Here is a 7,606-nt window from a genome sequence, read left to right as displayed (position 1 = left end):
CAAGTTTTGAAGTAAATATACAAAACATTTCTTGGACATTAAGTTTTCAGTTCGTTTGATTTACAAATAGATTTTATAGTTTACCGTAAAATAACTATATATAAACAATTTCCACTCACGCTACGAGCTAGCATTATTTGATTTGTCAAATAACTATTCTCTTTGTGTATTCCTTTATTTTCTTGTAAAAAATATCCCTTTTTTGGCTGGTCTGAATACTATCAGCTGAAGCTGCGCGCTTGCATTTTGATTGGGGAGTTATGTATAACTGTATCAAGTGTAACAAATTATTTTAAATTCCTCTTTCATGACAGTTTATCAAAATTTTCAGCTTGCAATTTGCGCTCGCATTATTTTTTTAAATGTATTAACTCATATATCCTATTCATCATTACGAAATGTCCAGTTTTCTGACCTTAATATCAATTTTGCGCCCCAATTGGGCTTATTAGATTAATAAATAAGATAATAATATGTTCATGATTTCCTAATAATCATTGTCCGATTTTTCAGAATGGAATATCGATAACTTTCATCTCTCGCTTAGGAAGATAGTCATCATTGTCATATGAAGACAAAAATGTCCCTAAAATGTCCCGGTCCCAACTCAAAATATATGTAATGATAAAAATATAAACTTGAGCTTCGCACTCATGTTCATTTTTTACGAAAAAGGTCTTTTCGTCTTTTCTTTTTCGTCCTTGATGTTTGAAAGAATTAAGTAATTTCGCGCTTCGCGCTCATATTTTATGTTTATGAGAAACATGTTCTGTGCAAGACTTTTTTTCAGGAAGGCCTATTTGTTTGTAAAGAGTCTTGGTGCAGTGGTTCTGACTCCCGCCTTGTAAACGGAGAGCCGTGTGTTCGATTCCCACCGCGGTCTATAAACCGTACTTTGGCAAGATGTATTGCACACCTTGCCACTCTCCGCCCAGGTGCTACATGGGTACCATTACCATTACAAGTTATTATTGTTATTGAATTTACCAGCGCCACTTAGAGGTTGCGATGAATGCAAGGAATGCTTCCCAGGGTGTGGAAATTGTGCACTTTTCATGCAGGATTGAAATGAATCTTGTGGTAAATCGTTTTGCCCCTGCTGTAAATCGTTTTGAGGCGTTCTGAGAAAAGTGATATTTATAAACTTGCTATTATTTATTATTATTTCTTATTAATGACATCTCATTCATGATCAAAGTACATAAACTTGAATTTCAATTTGAAATCTATATCTGTATTATTAGTTTTGTTATGATATTTGTCCTATTTATAAAGTCAAGCGCTGCCTATACGGTCCCATTTTGCAGTCGAGTACATTAAAATAATCTAGTTCATGAAACGTTGCATGAAACATCTTTTTATGTTTAGTACAGAACAAAATAATCTGCTCGCATCACTGCTAGCTTAACTATTGCAAGAAATATTTGAAAAGTCCACTTTCGGATCAGTAGAAAATGCTTGAAATATTCCTCCTTCAAGTCTGAACCCCCCCAAAAAAATGATAATAATAAAATAAAATAAATAAACAAATAAAAAATTAACTCTTGCTTCGCGCTCGCGTAATATGGTTAAAACACTGCTTGAAATATTAAAGGGGAATGAAACCTTCGGAACAAATAGCCTTGTGTAGAAACAAAAAAAATCAAAGAATAAGAATAAAGAAAGTTTGAGAAAAATCGGACAAATAGTGAGAAAGTTATGAGCATTTGAATATTGCAATCACTAATGCTTTGGAGATCCTCACATTGGCAATGCGACAAGGATGTGTGATGTCACTGATGAACAACTTTCCCTTTGGTGGACTATAAAATACCCTCAAAATGTCTCTTTTTGCTTTTTCTTATGATGATACAAACTCTTTATCCATGATGTATTCTTAAAAAATATGTATTACATGCCCTCATGTAGACAGAACACATGATTTATGGATAGATGTGATAGAGGCAATTGAAGTGAAATATATACTAAAGTAATGGGGAGAGTTGTTCACAAGTGACATCACACATCTTTGTCGCATTGCCAATTTGCTATCTCCATAGCATTAGTGATCGCAATATTCAAATGCTCATAACTTTCTCATTATTTGTCCGATTTTTCTCAAACTTTCTTTGATCTGTTTCTTTTAATTTTCTGTTTTCACACAAGCTATCTTGTTCCAATGGTTTCATTCTCCTTTAAGTTCTCAGGTTTGTTTAGTGTGATATACTAATTAGGCCCCTTGACCCCGCACTTCGTTACTTTTTGTAATTTTCTTGTCTTGTATTATCCCGTTGCCCCATCTAGTGCACTAACCACAAATGGCTTTTGCTACTTGTTTTCTCGTTCCATACATATTAGCATTGGATCCACACATTCCTGAATCACTCCGCTTGCCTTCCTATTCCAGTCCGAACGTTCCTGAAACAGTCCGCTTGCCCTCTTATTCCTGTCCGCGCGTTCCTGAAACTGTCCGCTTGCCTTCTTATTCCAATCCGCACGTTCCTGAAACATTCCGCACGGTTTCTTCTTTCTTTCTTGAAGCTGACCTGATTGCGGATGGTTTCCGGAAGACGCGGAAGGGTTTAGGAAGGGCAGGACATCGTCAGGACGGGGTCCCGAAGGTGTCAGGAATTCAATATCCGCGTCCAAATATTGGTCAATTTGGATGCGGACAAATTTTGATTTCCCGAACACCAGGAAGGGTTTAGGACAGCGTGCGGACACCCCCAGGAATGTCCGGACAGGTTGCGGAAGGGTCGCGGATTGCAATTATTACATTCCGCGCCTTGTCCTGTCGCTGTCCTGGCCCTAGTGGAAAAGGGGTATTAGAAACATTAATAAGCGCTGTATAAAGTGTTGCGTATTCTTATTATGAATTATCGTTGGAAGTACAACAATTTCATTAATTTAATGACCATACCACCTGATCCAATTTTGTGCGATAAATGAACACATTCAAACCATGGAGCTATTACAGAATAGCTCTATGTTCAAACACTTTGATTGTTTGCAGCACTAAAAATCTGACAACTTTTTGGACAAAAAAATGTTGCTGAAACAGATCACTCGTGGCGCGTTTCATCAACATTATACAGTGCGTCCCACAAAAAACGAAACCGAGATCTATCGATGATTTATTATAACTTATAATTACAAAAACAATAGACAAATGACCTACAATTTTAAAGCTTCGAATCTCCTCTTTCATCTGAAATTACTTGTCATGCACGCATGAGTGAGCAAAAACAATTTGAAAAGGGGATACCAAAAAGTCACTTGGCGGGCTGTATCTGGGTTTTAAAAAGAAAACCACATTTTTTAAAAGTTCAATATCTGCTCTTTAATTTGATACCTCAATTGCAGAAATTGGTCAAGAAAAAAAAATTCTGGTTATTTGAAATAAGGCTTGACATTCAATAATTTCATAAAATGAAGAGGTATTACGGGCTAGCGTTCAAACTCACTCGGCAATCCGTTTTTTTTTTGACGATCAGCCATGCATTAAATTTAAGTCTTTTGTTACCGTGCGATAGCTTTTGTGGGAAACCGGTGAAAACACGTTTTGATGAAATTATGGAAATACAAGCACTGTTTCGAAGGATCATAACTTCTTTACTTCTTGACCGTTTACTGTGATTAAGGTATCAAACAAAAGAGCAGATATTGAACTTTTTAGTCATGTGGTTTTCTTTTCGAAATTCAGATACCCCCGCCAAATGACTTTTTGGCATCCTTTCTTCGAATTGTTTTTGCTCACTCATGAGTGAATGAGAAATAATCTAAGGAATATCAGATGAAAGAGGAGATTCTCAGCTTTACATTGGTAGGTTATTTGTCTATCGTATTTATGATTAAGTTATGATAAATCTTCACTAAACCTCGGTTTCGTTTTTTCTGGGACGCACTGTATTGTCCAAAAGTTGTCAGATCATAAACTTTCCTTGATTTCGATTGGCTGAGAAGCACTCTGGTAATTGTCGGATAAAACAGGACTTGTCGGATAATGCGTCCGATCACGAAACACTCCTCAGCCTCCTCTAGTCGTTGCTCCCTTTCAAAATCCCGATGTCGATCACACAATATTAAATGATATAACGTTTTCATGCTGTTTGAGCATGCAAAGCCCACAAAACATAAACTAACTGATAATTCATTTTGGCACATAAGTCGAAAAGTACTGTATGAGAGCTTTACAGGAAAATTCAATAGGCCTAAGTTTTATGTAATGTTTTCATTTACAACTCATAATAATACATACAAGATAAACAGAACTTATAATTATAATTCATAATCTACATAGATATACTAGACCTTATCTTTCTCATGATTAAATTACGTATAGCAATGTCCATTATGACCCAGCAATTATCTATATTTATGAACTACATGTACCATTATCTTATTATTGATATACAGCATCTGTAAAAAAAAATCAATTACACACGCGCACACACCCACGCTAGCACTCACTCACATAACATTGTTATACACTGTAAAAAACAATATTTAAATTTCTAAGCACGTTGTTTAACCCCGTCTCTCTAACAACTACTGTTTAAACTTTTAAAACAACTGTTAAAAACTTTTTAAACATTTTTTTTCTAACAATAACACAAACAAATTAAACAACTTGTAGTTAGAGTGACAGGATTAAACAACGTGCATGGTATTTTTTACTGTGTATAAATTCCAAATCAAAACAATAGCGGAATGTGTTCAAACACCACACATAAATTGGAAAATATCAGATTTCGTATACGACCATTTTCAATACTAATTCAAACAAAGATATTGTTACAGTTTCAGAAATAAAAGAAACAATACAGAAGGCGATTAAAAATGTCTACGGAACCCTTTGGAAAGAATGACTTTAACGTTATAGAATTCTCCTAACGATTTCGAAGGCCAGCGTGGCTGTGTGGATCCCGTAAAGATGAACAAAAGGCACTAAAAACATCCCGATAACCTGGCCAATATTTCCATTGAAAAACATTAACAGGACTGGCCATGCCAGTTCGGAACCTGTTTCATGGATGAGGCTGTCCCAAAGCCATTGCGTTGCATTTGCAACCCCAATATAGGACAGACACAGTAAGGTCCAGACTGTATCATGTGTTGTCACATCGTACTGATGCTGGGTACCCAGAAGAAAGATTGTTTCAGAGCTTTTTCGTAGTATTTCGATCAGACTGGAGACTAAGCTGGCAACATTGAGGATAATATCATCACCAGAAAGTGATGAAAATGTGGAAAGATTGCCAATTGATGCTACAAGGAAAGTCATATCAAACAAGCAAGCTCCCGTCAATGTAAGAATGATCATGTAGTTACCATCATGAGAGGGGCTGAAAAGCGATTGTGTTTTGGTTTCGTTGTGATCAACTTCGAGTGAAACTTTTTTATTGATTGTTAGTACGATCAAGATGGGTAGAAAATACAGGATTTTTAAGAAGTAATGAACAGACAGTCCACGTAAAAAGCTTTCCAAGTATTCATCATTTCGGGTGGTAAGGAAGTTACTAACCCCGAAGTAAACTCCGCTAATAACCAAAGAAAAAGCTAGAGACATTTCAAAATAATTGTTGCCATTTCTTTGACGAGTTCTTTTAAGACAAGTATCTTGTTGTGATAGGTTGAAAGTTTCGGATATATCATTGATTGTATTTTGATTGGCTCTATCACGGGCATCGGGGTCTGTTTGAAAGATTCTATGTGACAAAACAGTATCGAATGCATTCTCCTCGTTATAAAGGGTAGACCTATCATCTATATGGTTAATGTCAAACCTTGTAGAATGGAGAGGAGTAATGTTCCTGGAATCGTTGGTCCTTTTGGTTATACACTGGAAGATACTTGAAAAGTTAATAATACCTGGATGAACTTTCAACATTCCCTTTGCTGTATCGTTAAAGCGATCTCTTTTGATCTGTTTAAAGACATCCAGACAATGCACTGGTAGAAAACTGAACCACATCGCCACCAGCTGCCATGCAATCATAAAAGCTAGCTCCACGTAAAACGGTTGGGATATATCATGTACACCTTTCAAGAATTCACCCAGAGTCGTATTCAAAGCACACGGATAGGCCATCCGGTTGTCACCGTTTGCGAAAATAGCGAATGGTCTCACGAGTTTCAACATCGCCATCCAAAGTGCACCTCCAACGGGGAGAACCATGGCCCAACGAAGCTTTGGGACAGCTACAAGATATGCGTCCGAATAGACGGGAATGAATCTAAAACCGACAAAGTACACGGCCAAACCCAAACAGGTGACAAGAAGAGCTCCTGCAATGAGCTCAGGGACGGTCTGAGAAGAAGTGCTTGGTGAATCGTTCCTGAAACAAATTAATGGAATGGCGGATGTCAAGATGATAAAACAGATGGACATACCGGAAAAGATATAAGTAATGTACAAGGTCGACTTGAATTTGGACGCTTTGTATGTTTCTTTATGCATCGGAACACGATTTGCAGAAGATTGTGACCTGTCCTTGCCTCCTATCACTGACATGGCAAATGTACAGTGTTCACAATGGCGTGGCCAAATAACGAATCCGTTTTCATGTAGCCTTTCTCTTCTCACCACCATTACTATTATAACGATCAAGGATAGTATAGCGATTACTCCCAAGATAACTGAACGACAGATGAACGGCGTTGGGTCGAATGATCCATTAGTGTTTCTCCTTGGTAGAAATGGGACGCAGATAACAAGAATACCCATTGACACACATAAACATAACATGACCATAGAAGTATGCATGTTCGTCCTGCGTCTAAACCCAACTTGGTCGCTCTCCTGTTCTTCATGGTCGAGTAAATGGTCACGGTCTTGTTCACTTCTGCTCCTGGAAATGAAATAGATTTCCGTGTCATTCACGTTTTTGCGTCTGGAATAGCCAACAGAATGATAATCACGATGTTCTTTCGGGATGTCACTTCTTTTCAAGGCTGCAGCCATATTTATGAACTCGATGTTACATCAAAATGAACACAATATACAACTGGTTTTATTATCTCGAGCTATATTCTTTGCTGAAATCATGGACCTACTACATGCTGAAATGCAGGCATGGAAATGTTTTATGAAAATCATGGAATGGATTCGCGACTGTCTTTGCGTATTAAAAATAACAACGTGTAACATTGAACTGGACCTCTTCTCTGTTTAGACAGTCATGTAATGACGTCAATGGCATCACAAAGTGACGTGGGTTTCGTAATGTCCGTGATTCACTAAAATGTCCAAACAAAAGATTTGTATACAAACCTCAATTCCAACAGAAATTCCCCTTTTCTTTGTTCTGTAAAAGCAAAAGGGGAAGTTTATGGAAATCTTTACCCAAACAAATATTGACTCACTGGTTCTGTTCTCATGAAATGAGAGATACTAGTCTCATTGTGCAGTGATTAGATTTGATTTTTTCACATTTCAAATTATATCATAATTATTCTGTAAATTTTGGACCCTTGTCCTGTAGGTCTGTGATATAAGCAGATGAAATGTAGTCCTTACTGGAGTGATTACATCCCAAAGTTTTCATGCATAAAAAAGAACAATATATGTGAGCTCAGTGACTATTCCAGATCGAGTTGTCCCTGATTCTATCAGAGATCGAATGTA

This window comes from Lytechinus variegatus, chromosome 2 (genome assembly GCF_018143015.1).
Source record: "Lytechinus variegatus isolate NC3 chromosome 2, Lvar_3.0, whole genome shotgun sequence".
NCBI classification, from domain to species: domain Eukaryota; kingdom Metazoa; phylum Echinodermata; class Echinoidea; order Temnopleuroida; family Toxopneustidae; genus Lytechinus; species Lytechinus variegatus.
Note: the sequence above shows the minus strand (reverse complement) of the source record.